The sequence below is a fragment of the Brassica napus genome, unplaced genomic scaffold, assembly GCF_020379485.1.
Source record: "Brassica napus cultivar Da-Ae unplaced genomic scaffold, Da-Ae ScsIHWf_23;HRSCAF=45, whole genome shotgun sequence".
Lineage (NCBI taxonomy): Eukaryota > Viridiplantae > Streptophyta > Magnoliopsida > Brassicales > Brassicaceae > Brassica > Brassica napus.
In genome coordinates, this window is record NW_026015748.1 from 1 (window position 1) to 14,852 (window position 14,852).

The 14,852-nt window shown below is 39.0% G+C and overlaps 1 long non-coding RNA gene and 2 pseudogenes across 1 annotated transcript; all 3 read left to right on the forward strand.

The window, feature by feature from the left end:
- Window positions 1-53: 53 nt before the first annotated feature.
- Window positions 54-2,585, forward strand: LOC106381673 (annotated as a pseudogene).
- Window positions 2,586-3,354: 769 nt separating this feature from the next.
- LOC125600837 lies at window positions 3,355-5,995 on the forward strand (annotated as a pseudogene).
- A 3,183-nt stretch (window positions 5,996-9,178) lies between these two features.
- Window positions 9,179-14,852, forward strand: LOC125600836. The gene is made up of 2 exons (XR_007333937.1): window positions 9,179-13,264; window positions 13,345-14,852. It is a non-coding gene; the product is annotated as an uncharacterized LOC125600836 (long non-coding RNA).

A 14,852-nucleotide genomic window follows, 5' to 3' on the forward strand; every position in this document is an offset into this window, starting at 1 on the left:
TAATCTAGATAGTCAAGGAGCGATGCAGTACCCGGAGAAACCTAAAAATAAAGTAAACTCTTAGCTTTTTGGGTTCCTTTCTTGCTCTGCATCTCGGTGGTCCAGATACAATCACTGCCCTTGCGCTTGAAGATAATGAGCTCTGGCTTAGGCACTTGTTGGGTCTTGGCTTTCAAGCAATCGCACCGTCTACGTGTTTTTGCAGTCGTTACCAAACGATCTGTGGAGACCCATTGTGCTGGTTTCTGCAACAGGAGTGATCAAGTATGTTGAGAGAACATTAGCCTTGTACTTGGCGAGTCTAGACAAGTTTAAAGACTCCATGATTCAGCGGCCTGATCCTGGACCAAACTACGCGAAGCTCATGGAGGAATACGCGGCTAAGAAGTTATGAAGATGCCTACACAGATTATCAGATCGAGGAGCCTGAGAAAGATCCAAAGGCCGGCGCTAAGGTTAAGCCTGACGACCTCACTGAGCTTAATATTCTCCAGTACGCTTATAAGTACTTCAACATCTTCAAAGGTCTTGTGGTTGATCTTATCTTCACCTTTCAACAACGAGCTGAAAGCAAACGATTCTTTAGCGAGCTGAAACCAGATGAAGCGCTAAGAATCTTGGAGGTTGAGCTCAACTTCATCTACGAAGCTCTTTACACGAAAGCTGAGATTCTTCATAATTGGATAGGAGTCATCTTCAGGTTCATTGCTCTTGGATGCCTTATAGCAGCTCTCCGCATCTTCCAATACAAGGACAAGAAAGACTATGGTGATTTTGATGTTGGCCTTACTTATGCTTTGCTGATAGGAGGGATAGCTCTGGATTGCATTGCTCTTATCATGTTCTGTCTGTCTGACTGGACCTTTGTTAGGCTGAGGAAGATGAAGGACGAGGTTGATGATCCTGACACTAAGTTCGACAAGTTTCTTAACAGGATTTTGTAGCCAGAGGGTTGAAAACAGAGAAGTACAGATGCTTTAAACCCAAGGATGCAGTGTCTCATGAAGTGAACAACAAAACTTAACTGGTTCAACAAGATTATAAAGCCAATTCTCATTTCCATGAGGCTGAAGAAGGACGAAGACGTTGAGAAGGATAGAACGGACAAGACATGTCATGAAGTCCTTGACACTTTCTTTATGGTACGCAGGTGGTCTGAGTACGTACATGCACACAACTTGCTAGAGTACTGTCTTTGGATAACACCGAAGCGGATCCATCACACAAAGGGTTTCATACACATGTCCTTTGACTGGTTTTTCGCGGTTTTTCGCATTGGAGTTGTCTTTGAAGCCATTGGAAAAGCAATTGCATTCTGTTTCCACAGTATAAAGCAAGCGGGTAATGTTTACAAGTGGTTTGACAATAAGATAAGTGTTTTATGCAAGAACAGAAAATGGTAAAGGAAGATTATATTAGGAGTTGGATCTACTGGACGTTCGTCATTGTTCATCTTCTTGGTTATCTGATAAGAAAGTTCATGACTTCTTTGGGATACAAGCTCAGTTTGAGGAGATTATCTTTACATCAAGTGATCGTGTCACTCTGATCTGTGGGAGCATATATTTGGAGAGGTTTTGAAGAAATCCCGTTTCGCTGACGACTCGGAAAGCGCCATGAGGGTCTCTTCAGCTAGAGGTGACTGGAGTCTGCGTGACATACAAGGTGAAGACAGAGAGACAGAGAAAAAGCGTGAGAAGCTTCTACGCTATGTGATGGAAATGGACTATGATCAGAGTCTTCTTGTGTGGCATATTGCAACCGAGCTCTTATACCAATCAGAACCAGCCACTGAAGAGAGTCATAGTGACCGTGAGTTTAGTAAAATCCTTTCAGACTACATGATGTACCTCATGATGATGCAACCAACTTTGATGTCAGCTGTTGTGGGTATTGGAAAGATAAGATTCAGGGACACCTGCGAAGAGGCGAAAAGGTTTTTCGATAGGAGGCATATCGAATACGGAGACATAAAGAAGGCCAGTGAGGCGATTTTATCTGTGACGGCTCCAGCAAAAGCTGAACCTATTGACGTGAAAGGTGATAGAAGTAAGTCGGTCCTGTTTGATGGGAGCATGCTGGCGAAAGAGCTTAAAGGTTTAAAAGAGCTCCCAGAACCAAAGGAGCTTAATGGCTTGAAGAAAGTCAAGGGAGAAGCATACATGTGGGAAGTAGTGAGCAAAGTGTGGGTTGAGTTACTTTCTTATGCAGCAACTAAGTGTGGTGCTATTGAACATGCAGCTCAGCTAAGCAAAGGTGGAGAACTCATCAGCTTTGTGTGGCTGTTGATGGCTCATTTTGGGCTAGGAGACCAGTTCCAGATCAACCAAGGAGATGCTAGAGCTAAACTGGTTATAGGCAAGTGATCCTCTAATAACCGGCAGCAACATTAGTTTCCTCCGTTTGCTTTTATTGTGTTCTTTTGTCGTTTCAAAGAGTAATGTCTTGAACTGTTTGCATCTGTTGTATCATTACCAGCAATTATATCATCTGCATTGTAGCTCATTGACCTTCTTGTTTATCTTCTGTTTGGCTGATACATTCATTTTTGTGAGCTTGGTTAATTTCTGAGATCCATTAGACAATTCTCCTAGTGATCGAAATGCGTTAAAAATAATTCAGGAAAGTGATGACACAAACGTTAAAATTATTTAAACAGAGAACAAACCATTAAAAATACAGACTGGAGTAAAGATATGAGTCATATGACTAACGAGGAGGCAGTCTTAAAGTAATGTACTAAAAATTCTATTATAATTTATAAAAAAATAATCATGGTCTTCGAATTTTAATCATAGTATTAAAGATTCAATTGGATTTAGACATTTAGTTGATTAATGTATTATTATCCTTAAACGCCGCGAGCTCAACTTCTGATGACATGAACATTTATTTTTTGTTACCCAACAGCTGTCACTTTTGATTTTATTATTCAGCATGTTTATAAAGAAAGACCAATAAGCTAAAGTCGTCTCCCGCAAAAGAAAAAGAACGAACTTTTCTTTAATGAATATTTTGTTTATTTAAAAAAGAAGATTTTTTACGATGCGAATAACGACTAGTTTTTTAATAAACAATTTACAATAAATGTACGAAAAGTGCATAAAGTATTATTATTAATTCGTAGAAAAAAAACAGAACAGCTAGACTTGAGTGAGTCGCTGAGTCGTCTCTTACCCGAGTTAGTGAGCGTCTGGTAAAAAAAAAAAGAACATCAACGGCTTCCCAAAAACAGTCCACAGGCCCCAAATTTCTTTTAAGTCAATCTGAGAAAAAAGAAACATCTGAAAACCAAAAGAAACAGAGAGAGAGAGAGTCGAAAGAAAAAATCCACATCAAGAGAGAGCAACAACAATGGTGGACGTGATACCAGAACACATCAAGATGTGTGGGACAGATGGAACATAAGAGGAGCAATCATTCTGAGCCTCACCCTCCAAGCAATTCTCATCTGCTTCTCTCCTCTGAGGAAACGCACACCAAGAAGACTCTTGATCATGCTCGTTTGGTCCTCTTACCTCTTAGCAGATTGGTCTGCTAACTTCGCCGTTGGTCTCATCTCCAAGAACCAAGGTAAAGAACTCAAGAAAGATGACCCTCCACAGGACAAGAAGCTCATGGCCTTATGGGCACCATTCTTGCTCTTACATCTTGGTGGACCAGACACTATCACAGCTTTCGCCCTTGAGGACAACGCTCTTTGGCTCAGACATGTCTTTGGACTTGTCTTTCAGGCAATTGCTGGTGTTTACGTTGTTCTTCAGTCTATCCCCAATAGCCTCTGGTTGATAATACTCTTAGTGTTTATCTCCGGGACTATAAAGTATCTAGAGAGGACAACGGCTTTGTATAGTGCTAGTTTGGATAAGTTTAGAGACTCTATGATTCAAGCACCGGATCCAGGACCAAACTACGCCAAGCTCATGGAGGAGTACAAGGCCAAGAAAGAGGCAAGACTACCCACAAAGATCATTCTCATTGATGAGCCTGACAAGGAGAATAGGCCTAAGAAGTTGGTGCATCCAGCACAAGCCTCGGAGAAAAGAAAAGAAAAGAGTAAGTTGACTGACCTTGAGATTGCTCAGTATGCTTACAAGTTCTTCAACACATTCAAGGGTCTTGTGGTCAACCTTATCTTCAGCTTCAGGGAGCGCGACGAGAGCCTAGAGATCTTTGAGAATCTTACTGATCCAGAGGAAGCTTTGAGGATCATTGAAGTTGAGCTTGGATTCCTCTATGATGCTCTGTTCACCAAGGTCGCTGTTCTTCACACCGTTATCGGAACTATATCACGGGTGGTTGCTTCAGGGACCCTTGTGGCAGCTTTCATCCTCTTTCATAAGAAACCAAACAAAGGCAGTGAGTTTCATCCAGCTGATGTTGTGGTTACTTACACGCTGTTTGCAGTTGGCTTAGCTTTGGATCTCATTTCAATCCTCTTGTTTCTGTTTTCTGACTGGACTTGTGCTGCACTTAGTAGCTTGAAGGATGACCCCGACGAAGATCTATCACCGAAAGATCAGTTTTTCAACTGGCTTCTTAGTCTCAGAAAGCTTAGTTGGACGATGCAAGAGTGTAACAAGGAAGGTGATGATAAGTGTTCAAAGCATGAAGTGCTGACGACTGGATTCTTCCTCAGGAGATGGTGTGGAAGCATTAACGTGTTTAACTTCCTAGCCTACGCCACAAATGCAGAGGTAGCGAGGATCCACGACGCAAGAGGTAAACTCCGCCGCTACGCATGGACTGCCTTCACTTACCCATTTGAGAAGCTTAGCTTTATCATCCAAACACTTGGTGGATGGGTTCCCAAGTTGATCAACGCTGTGCACAAGAGGATCAGCCACAAAGTCAATGAAACGTCAAGAAAACATCCTTGGGCTCGTAGTACCATCTACCCTTTTTATTTCGGGTTCCTTTCCCGCATTCCTCATTTCATCAAGTTTGTGTGGGATAAGTTCAGTGACTTCTTCGACATCTCGGATATGCTTGACATGGTTTACAAGACGCTGTTTGTGCACGGAGAGCCCATGACTAAAGAGCTCTGGGCGTTCATGTTCAATGAGCTCAAATACAAGTCAAAGTTTGGAGACAGTCCTGAAAATGCTAAAAGGATATCTCTGGCTCGAGGACAATGGACTTTGCGAGACAACCTTCCAGAGGATGCAGACAGGGAGAAGCTGGTGGGTTATGTCACAAACTTTGATTATGATCAGAGTCTTTTGATGTGGCACATTGCAACCGAGCTCTGTTACCAACAGGAAGAGACTATCCCTGAGGGATATGATAAAAGTAAGCATTACAGCAACCGTGAGTTCAGCAAAATCATTTCAGACTACGTGATGTATCTCCTGATCATGCAACCTGGTCTGATGTCCGAGGTCGCTGGAATTGGGAAGATAAGATTCAGAGACACGATGGCTGAAGCTGACAAGTTCTTCCACAGGAGGCATATTGAGAACGTTAGAGATGTGAAGATTGCTAGCAAGACGATCCTTGACGTTAGTAGTGATATTGATCCAATGGGTGTTAAGGGAGATAGAAGCAAGTCTGTGTTGTTTGATGCTAGCAGGTTAGCTAAGGACCTTAGGCAGCTGGAAGAGAGGTATGGGAAAGACAAATGGGAGATACTGAGCAAAGTGTGGGTGGAACTGCTATGTTATGCAGCTTGTCATTGCGATTCTACAGCTCATGTGGAGCAGCTTAGTAGAGGTGGTGAGCTGATCAACTTTGTTTGGCTTTTAATGGCTCACTTTGGATTAACAGATCAGTTCCAAATCAACAAAGGAGATGCCAGAGCGAAACTCATAATAGGCAAGTGATCAAAAAACACATTTCTTGGTGTTTTTTTCATTCTTGCATTGTAGTTTTCTACTTTCTCTGCACAACTATGAACTCTTTTCTGCATAGAAATGTTGTTGACATTGTATGTTTTATGATAGAACCTTTTTTTTTTTAATGGTGGTTTCTTTATGATGGAACCTTGTGATGTCTATTGCACTGTTTGCTCAAACATGAACTCTTTCTCACGTATGTATGCTTTAAGACCAGTATGGTACAATCACTCTGTGATCTTCAATAAGACTGAAGAATGAAGAAACCATAGACACAAATCAAATCCAGTGATATCAAACTCCAAGTGTACAATGAATCAACCAACAGATCACGTCGATGCTTGAAATCGTTCAGGGTATCTAACATTTTCTTCTAGGGCTGGATCAAATCGTTCTCCCTCCCATTCTTCAGTTTCAGTATTGTTTTTTTGGTTCACTCAATTGATTTATATTAAACATTTGGATGGAATACAAGTTGCGATACCTAAGCCAGTTGAACACGTCAAAATCTCTTGAAATACAACCCAAAAGAATAAAACTAAAACCCAAAAGAAAAAACTGAAACATAACTTAAGACAAGAAAATTCCTACAACTAAACCTTTTTACCATCCTAAAAGACCCAAGGTAATACCGTAGAAACAAGTAATCACAAATCCAATGTTCATAAAACACTGATTTGACTCACAATGATATACTCCGACTACAAGTACGGAACTCAACAAACTGAAATTGTCCGGAAAAGTTCTAGAGAAAAATGAGAAGAAGAGAAAATGCAACAATATTTTTCTGATACTCTCCTAACAAATTTTGCTCTGTTTATAAACGGAGTCAACCCATTCAGTTACGCAGTTGATCCAAAAGCTGAAGTGGATTGCTGACTCAGCATCCTTCTTTTATTCTTCATTATAACTATATCAAATCTCCCTCCATTCGAAAACATTGACTTCAAGGTTTATAATTCGGAAACCTCTTCTCCACATCAAAGAAAAATTCTCATGTAGCTTCATCACTCGGTTCGTTAACCCACTTCACCAGCACCATAGTAGTAGGACGGTGCTGACGACGAACCATCTTCCTTTCCAAAATGCTCTCAGGTTCCTTAGAGATCACGTCTTGACCGCTTTTGGTAACTCAGTAGAAACCAGCACATTACCTACCACCTCATTCAGTTGTGAAACATGGAAAGCATAGTGTATCCTTGATGAAGTAGGTAACCTCAATTTATACGCCACCTTCCCACAGAGATCAACAAATCTCATAAGGCTCATAATACTTCGGAGACAACTTTTCAATAGAACGATACACCACTGACTGTTGCCTACAGGGCTGCAGCTTAACAAAGATAGAATCACCAACGTTAAAGCTTCTTTCCATTCGATGCTCGTCAGCCACTTGTTTCATACGATGTTGAGCTCGCATCAGATGAAACTTCAACAACAAAACCATCTTCTCGCGCTCCTCCAATGATCTAGCCACGACATCAACTTTTGTTTCTTCTGGAAGGTATGCAAATGTTGAGGTTGAGGCTGACCATAAACTTCTTCAAAAGGGGTCATTTGGATTGAAGTATGAAAGTTGGAATTGTATCAGAACTCAACTAAAGCCAACCATTTGCTCCACATATGCGGTCTGTCACTACACATACATCTCAAATATGTTTCCAGACATATGTTTACTACCTCTATTTGCCCATCACTTTGAGGGTGGTAAGCATTTGAGAAGTTAAGAGCCACTCCTTGCAGACTAAACAACTCACGCCAAAATTCGCTTAAGAAACACTGTCACGGTCACTAACAATGGATCTCAGAAACTCATGATGCTTGAATACATTATCCAAGAAGGAATAAGCTACCGATGAAGCAGAGTAAGGGTGTGACAAGGCAACAAAGTGAGCTGCTTTGGTTAATCTGTCTACAAACACCAATATCACTGATTTTTCCGAAGACTTAGGGAGGCCATCAATAAAATCTATAGAGATATCTGTCCACACAGCTTCAGGTATTGGTAAGGGTTGAAGTAAACCAGAAGATGTCGTGGAGTCATACTTACAGCACTGACAAGTATCACAGCCACGAATGAATCTTTGAACATCAAGTGCCATTCCCTTCCAATAAAAGAGACCTTTCACTCGTTAGTTAATGACGTCTCTCCCGGAATGACCACCAGCACTTGAATTATGCAGCCACTCTAAGATTGCCTGCTTAATCAACGGATCATCAGAAATGACAATCTTATTCTTCCTACGCAACACTTCTTGAGACCATGAATAATGTTTCTTAGACAATGGTTTTTTCTTCAAACTCGCAATCAACTCCTTTACTTTGTTATCTTTATCATAGGTCTCATGTATTTGTTTCAGCAGATCACATTCCAACACAAATAAGGCCATATGCAAGACTTCAGCTCCATCCATTCTAGATAAGGCGTCATCAGCAAGATTCTCCTTTTCCTGCTTGTATTGGATCTCATAGTCAAACTCGAAGAGTTTGGGGAGCCACTTCTGTTGAATAAGAGTGTTCAGACGCTGCTCCAAGAGATACTTCAAACTCATTTGATCGGTTTTGATAATAAATATCATACGAAAAGGTAATGTCTCCACTTCTGAACATCAAACACTACAGCAATTAGTTCCTTCTCGTAAATATAAAGACGAAGTTGCTTCCCCTTCAAATGTCTACATATATATGCCAAAGGATGACCATTTTGCATCAAAATCGTGCCGCTACCTTGACCACAAGCATCAGTCTCCACCACAAACGGTTGATCAAACCGTGGTAAAGCTAATATATGTGTCTCAAAAAGCGCCTTCCTCAACTCAACAAATGCAAGCTTTGCTTCAGCTGACCATTGTAAACATTCTTTATTCGTTAAAGTCGTTAATGGTCTGGCAATCACTCCAAAATCCTTCACAAACCTCCTATAATAACCAGCCAATCCCAAAAACCCTCTCAAATGTTTCAAATTCTCAGGAATCTTCCACTCTGCAACAGCTTTCACCTTCTCTGGATCCGTTGACACCCATTCTGCTTGGATAAAATGTCCAAGATATTTAACCCGTTTAGTAGCAAAGTCACACTTGCTACGCTTAGCAAAGAGGTTGTTCTGTCGCATCAACTCAAAAACTCTGCGAAGATAACCCAAGTGTTGCTCAAGAGTAGAGCTGTACACTAAGATGTCATAAAAAAAATATCAGAACACCCTTCCTCAAAGCTCCTTAAAGACTGAGTTCATTAAGCCTTGAAAGGTTGCTGGAGCGTTTGTAAGTCCAAAGGGCATGACTGTGTAAACATAGTGACCGCTATGAGTTTTAAACACAGTCTTATGCACATCTGGAGGATACTTACACACTTGATGATAACCATCGCGAAGGTCTATCTTCGAATAAATCCGGGAACCACCCAACTCGTCCATCAAATCATCAATTAGAGGAATATGAAATTTATCTTTCATAGTTGTGTTGTTAAATCCCCTATAATCCACACATAACCTCCATGAACCATCTTTCTTCTTAACCAGCACCACTAGAGAAGCATATGGACCATAGTTTGCTTGTATGGTACCCGCTGAGAGAAACTCTTGAACCATCTTATCAATTTCATTCTTTTGGTGTACTGCATAGCAATAAGACCTTTGGTTCACTTGAATAGCACCTTCTATCAGTGGTATCCTATGATCATGATGACCTCTCAATGGTGATAAAGCTATAGGTTCATCAAAAATATATTTATACTCCTCAATTAGTTTTTCCACTTCCATCGCTAGTTCTTCAGATCTTGTCTTAACAACTGCAGAGCACAACTGCACCTCTGTTTGCTCTGTCAACATCTGTGTAGAAATCGTTGGCAATTGTACTGAATCTTCTTGATGTTTGTTCAACTTAGCAGCTTTCACCTCCCGTATAGATCTTTCTCTGATCCCATGTAACAAGACTTTACGGCGATCCATTTTGAATAACATTGTCAAGTTTTAAAAGTCCCAAGTTATTGGTCCCCATTGCTGCAACCACTGAACACCCGAAACCATATCACAACCTCCCAAAAGAATCAGCATGAAATCAATTGTAAAAGTAATACTGTGAAAGTTCGACTCTAACCCCTCCACAAATGCTGACACGCCCAACTTATGACCATCTGCTACTGTCACTTTTGTTAAACCAGCTGGCTTAAGTGTGCATTTCAACTTCTCAGGCACACTCTTGTCAAGAAAGTTGTGTGTTGAACCCGTGTCAATGAGTATGAAAAGTGATATTTTCCCATGTGTTCATTTAACTTTCATCGTCTTGTAATCAGAAATGCCATCAATAGCATTAACCGAAATTTGAGCTACTTCACCTCCATCTTCCATTCCCAACTCCTCCTCCTCATCATTAATCTCATCATCCTCTTCCACTTCAATCATGAACAACTGTGACTTCTTATGCTTGAGATAATGACCATGAATAAACTTCTCATCACAAAAGTAACAGAGTCCTTCAGCTCTTCTTCTACTCATTTCTTCTTATGATAGAAACTTTCGTGGTTGATTCTCTAACGGTTTGTCTTTGTTAACTATCAAACCCTCTTTGTAGTCAACCTCCTTCTTATATGGTAACACGGCCTTTGTTGCTACTGATTGTTTAGTCTGCGACCAAACTGGTGGTGTAGCTTTCCTCGGATGTGCCATCTCATAGAGTTTCCCAAGCATCAAACATTGGCGTACCGATTGAGACTGAAACATCCTTATATGCATCCGAGTGTCCATTCTCAGGCCTCAAAGATAAGCACTGACCAAATACTCCTCTGAAAGCTTAACTCTTGTTTTAATCAACTCGAATTTCCCATGATAATCCACAATACCATCCGTCTCTTGTAACTTCTTAAGCTCAACAATTGGATCGTCAAACAATTCTTCGAACCTCTCCACCAGTAGCGACTTATACAATGGCCAGTTGAACAATAAATTTTGATTCTCTTCTTGTTGAACTACAGACTGATGCCATGTTGCAACAACCATCAAAATGAATCGAAGCCAATCCTGCCTTCATATTCTCCGGCGTATTATCCATCATAAATAATTGCTCAACCTTAACTATCCATTCCTTCATCTTTTTGCCATTGAATCTAGGAAAATCAAGTTTCGTGAGGCGAGTCATGCCTGAATAGTTATGTGAAATACATGATCGTCCTCTCCCTAGATCAGCTTGATTCGCTTGAATCGTTGGAGAAGTTGAATGAATCTGCGACGTTCGTCTGATATTAACGTCATCACTCGTTAAAGCTTGATTCTGTTGCATTGATATCAAACGAATCGCTACGAACATCTCCGCGAAAATTTTCTCCATCTTCGTATTCTAATCCAGAATCATTGCATTCTGATCAGCTACCGTCGTCTCCAACAACTGCGTACGATCGAGAACTTGATCGATCTTCGATCCCAAGCTTCATTCCACTTCTCGAATCATAGCTTCCTTCAACAACGCCTGCGATCTAGTCTCCGCCATCGATGATTCCAATGAAAGATCGAGCTTTGATACCTTTAATACCGTAAAATAATATTCGATTTGAAACAAGTAACAACAAATCCAATGGTCATAAAACACCGATTTGACTCACAATGATAAACTCCGACTACAAGTACGAAGCTCAATAAACTGAGATTTTCTGGAAAAGTTCTAGAGAAAAATGAGAAGAAGAGAAAATGCAACAATATTTTTCTGATATTTTCCTAACAAAATTTGCTCTGTTTATAAACAGAGTCAACCTATTCAGTTACGCAGTTGACCCGAAAGATCACGTGGATTGCTGACTCAGCATCCTCCTTTTATTCTTCATTTTAACTATATCACAAGGTAACAAAATCAAAACCTAAAACAACGAGAGGTTTAGTAGCAAAAGACTACAGTCAGTCAAGCGAACAAGCAACGAAGAGGATTTAACAGAAACAAAACTCACTTGAACTTCTTGTCTATGATGAAAAGCCAAGAAGCAAGTCGAATAGCACCACACACACTGACTGACCCACAGCAACCCCGAAACATGGAACCAAGAACTGAAACATCCGGGACAACCCCTCTACACAATTGCATCTTCATCCGATTGAACCAAAACTTCAACCTCATCATATTGCTTCAAAATCTAAGAAGAAGCCACTAAGAAATTATGAGATCAGCTAACAACGAGAAATAAAACGAACTCTTATGAGCTCTATTTAAATCAAAATTTGATTTTGTTGATTTTAAAAAACATTATAGCAAAATCATAACAAATCTCATAAAAATATACATGCCCACTAAGTTTGGATGAAAATACTCATATATTAACACTATACTATTGAATATGAATGTAAACATAGCATCAGGATGCAAAATCCCAATATAAAATTTTTAAATATTTAAGATATTAAAAAATAATAGAGTCTAAATGTAAAATTTACATTTCAAAATCCAAAAGATTTAAATACCACTAAATACAATATACAATAACTAGTTTTATTATATTTATTATTTCTTATTGACCTAAGAATATTCCGAATTTGTAGAAATATCGACTCTAACAGAGAGATGCAGCTCACAGATGGACTTTTTTTCCGGATATTCGAATGATGTTCAAAGCATGGGCATATTCAAATGATGTTCAAAACATGGGCATATGACCATACATGCAGAATTATATCTTTTGATAACTGAACGAATCAGCTTTACAAATAAATTAATTTTAGGTTTCTAATTTTCTGATATTCAGATATATCATAATTTATACATAATTTTTTTAAATAGTATTTGGTTATTCTACTGATATTTAGGGAAAGTTTCTAACAATATTGGAATACCACACTGGAATTGATACAACTACAGGCTTCGAAGTTCGTTTCTAGTTAAACATAAACCTTATATTTTGCCTTCGTTATCCTATATAACATTAATAATTATGTGAAATTTAAAGTATATTAATAAATTATATATAGGTCACATTTTTAGAGTTTTAAAGAGAAAAAGATAAAAAAAATATTAAAAACATTATTTGCAAAGTATAAAAAATCTTTGTGACTTCATTTCGTTCCATAGAAATTAAAAATCAAATAATTAAGGAAATGTATCTTTTCTTACAACATATATGATAATATAATATATTTTCAATAAAATTGTTGTTCATATTCCAAATTGGAAGATTTATGGTATTATATATTGGTAAATATGTATATATTAAGGATATTTGACCAAGAACAACATCAATATAAATATACATTCATTTAATGTTGTTGACTGACTTGATTCATCAAATCTATAAATGTGCCAAAATTTATAAAGAAGTGAAAACAAAATTTTAAATATCTTTCAAGATTTAGATTCACCAAAGAAAAAATGGCTTCCTTAAGTGATGAAATTTTCGATGTTATTGGTGAACTCATCCTTATGAAGGAAGAATCAAAAGAAGATGAAGAGCACGTGAGGGTTAGTATTTATTTACACTATTCGTACTCTTATGTACTTTGTTTTTTCTATAAGCGTTAATTATATTTTGTGCAATGTAGGGTTTGGAGAAAACTTTAATTGAATACCTTGATGAAAACAAGATTATTCTGGACAGCCAACATTTTGAAGCAATCCGACATTTAAATATAGATAGATTAATTGAGTCTCAGCTGAAAATCATAGATAATTGTATTGAAGAGAACAATAAGCTTATTGAAGCGATGAAGGTTTGCCCAGGGGAGGATTGCCCGTGTAGCTGCCACAGTCTTACCAATAAAAAAACCAATAATTAATATATGAACATCATTACCATGTAGTATCATATATGATCAAATGTACTTTGCTTATACATCTAAAGCTTTGATGGAATAATAAATGAAATCCAAATATGTTTTTTGTGCATCTATATACAACTGATATTCTCATAATTAAATATAATTGGCTTACTAAATTGTTTTAGAGCAATTGCACTTGATATACAAGATAAAAAGATTATTTAGGTGATTGGCTTCGTACTGTTTCATTTTCCTTATATCCCAAAAGTAACCCTGTTGATATCTTGTCTCTGCTAGCGATTAGTAAATCTCTCCACAATTTGTCTGGTTCCAATTTCTTCCACTCATGGAACTTCACCTCTGATCCATGCGGCTTTGCTGGAGTCTACTGTGACGGCGATAAAGTAATTTCTCTCAACCTCGGCGATCCCAGAGCCGGTTCACCCGGATAAAAGACCTTCGTTTCTTAGCAATCAGCCAGAATTTCATCTCCGGGGAGATTCCGGCGAGTCTCGGCGAGGTTCACCGTCTCAGAACGTTTGATTTGAGCTACAATCAGCTAGCGGGAACTATTTCTCCGTCCATCGGGTCCTTACCGGAGCTCTCCAATTTGATTCTCCGCCACAATCACTTAACCAGATCAATCCCTCCGTTTCTCTCGCAATCGCTAACCCGAATCGATCTCAAACGCAACAGCCTCACCGATTCAATCTCTCCCTCTGTCGTTGAGATATTTATCACTCGCTTGGAACCAATTAACCGGACCGGTTGACAGAGTTTTACTCCGGTTAAACCAGCTTAACTACCTCTCTTTCGTCTGACATCTCTGACACAGCATGTTTTGTGCGGTGAATCTTGCATGAGAGATATTGGCTGTGGGGATTTCACGTCGAGGTGGAGGGACCACCGGAGACGCTCGTTCGATGGATGCTCCTGCGTTTTAACGGAGATCGCCGCTGCGGTTTGCTATTATATACGTTAACTCTTTGCTCTTTGTCTTGGATGGATAAAGGGGTTTGGTTTTGTGATTGAAGAGAATGAGAAAGTGTTGAGATATGTGGAGTGATGAATGATGATGCGTATTTATACGAACGTAATTAAATACATATATGGCGACGTTGCTGGAGTTTTTTTTTCCGTTTCATAGAATCTAATCTTATCACTATGATTTCGTTTTAGGGACAGAATGGTAAGTTCTCATTCACCGATTTATCCTCATACCTAATTAAAAAGTTTTATGTATAGTTACCTAAATAACTTTTATTCTATGTATTTCCAACCAAATAGGCCAT